Source organism: Myotis brandtii, unplaced genomic scaffold (assembly GCF_000412655.1).
Source record: "Myotis brandtii unplaced genomic scaffold, ASM41265v1 scaffold250, whole genome shotgun sequence".
NCBI lineage: Eukaryota > Metazoa > Chordata > Mammalia > Chiroptera > Vespertilionidae > Myotis > Myotis brandtii.
In genome coordinates, this window is record NW_005359478.1 from 838,226 (window position 1) to 839,814 (window position 1,589).

Below are 1,589 nucleotides of genomic sequence, written 5' to 3' on the forward strand. Positions count from 1 at the left end.
ATGAGGAACTGTATTCAATTTTAAGAAGTCATTACAATGTAAATACTCCTTTATTACCTGCTGACACTTGGGAGTGACTAATTAGCATCCAGCTGAGAGCAAGGCCCTGGGAAAGACAGGTGAGATTTGAAGAGGAGTTGGATGGAGGGAGGGATGGGAGAGGTCCTAGGACCTAGGTGATACTCTGTCTCCTCCTCAGCTCCCCTGTCGGGAGGACTCCAGAGAAACCACTACCAGCCTTAGGCATGTCTTAAAGCCCCTCCTCACCCTGGGAACCAGGAACCTCACCCTCCACATCCCTGCTCTCAGCCCAGGATCTTGGCTACACCTGCCATACCATAGGCACTGCCCCGCTGGGGAAGGGTTCCTGCGAACGGTTAGCACTTGGATGTTGGCACCAACCAATGCAGGTGAGTCCGATGATCTTACTGCCTAGATATGCAGTGGCACAACCTGCCGCTGTGGAGCCCGGCCTCAGGCCCTTCCTCCCTCCACCCAGGCCTTGCTCAAGCCTTTCCCCGCCCCAAATTCTGCCCCCTTCCCCCCACAGCTCTACTCCTGATGTCCCTCTACACCACCCCCATCTCAGAGCCCTGCCACCCCGAACTTCACTCCCAATCTGCTACCCAGATTGTCTCCTGCCTTCTCAGCAGAGGCCATGTCCTCCTCCCTCAGACTGTACGACCTTTGAGGGTGAGAGCTCTCCTTTCTCCCTGGGTGGTCCTTGGGAGGAGGTTGTGTACTTCCACCGCTGGCACTGATTCAGGGCAGGGCTCAGTCTTCCCACTCAGAGTGGGGGCTCCCTGGGGGCCTCTCCTGCCTCAGTCTATCTCTAGACCCTGCTTCAGACCTCTCGGCCCAGAATGCAGAGGAAGGGAGACACGTGCCCTCATCCCAGCTCCTCAGGGATCGAAGATTGGGGAGAATCCCATCAAGCCAGCAAAGAAAGGAGATGAGCAGGTCAGCTTTCAGTGTTGCCAAGAGCTGGCATGGTGTGATCCCTCAATTGGCAATTATTGGTAAGCTACTCAGAGCCAGGTCTAATCCAACTAATACGGACTATTCCTACAACCTCACCTCAGCAATTTAGCTGGATTTGCACGTAGCTACAGTCAAAAGAGGCACAAATCTGACTCCAGTGGCAGCTAAGCTTTTCTTAAAGGGCTCAATCTAGGGATTTAATAAAAAATATCATAAAGAAATCTCCAGAAAGTTTTACCAGAAGCCATTTCCTCTCCCGGAAATTTCACGGTCTCAACACAAAAATCTCTCCAGCTCTCTCATCCAGCTCCCTCACTGCCTCACTCTCCCCACCCCCTCGTCCTCCACCACGTTCCTGGTCTCTAATGGCATAATGACATCAAAGTTCATCCATGTTGTAGCATGTGTCAGAATTTCCTTCCTTTTTAAAGCTGAATGATATTTTATTGCATGTATGTACTCTGCTTTGTTCATCTCTCCATTGATAGACACTTGGGTTGCTTCTACCTTTTGACTATTGTGAAGAATGCTGCTATGAACATGGGTGTACAATAACTTTTTGAAACCATGCTTTCAATTATTTTTGAAAATAGGAATTGCTGATAATA

General features: G+C 50.3%; 1 long non-coding RNA gene across 1 annotated transcript; it reads left to right on the forward strand.

Annotated features, from left to right (window-relative positions):
* LOC106726317 lies at window positions 1-1,182 on the forward strand. The gene is made up of 2 exons (XR_001362368.1): window positions 1-410; window positions 551-1,182. It is a non-coding gene; the product is annotated as an uncharacterized LOC106726317 (long non-coding RNA).
* The last annotated feature ends 407 nt before the right edge of the window (window positions 1,183-1,589 follow it).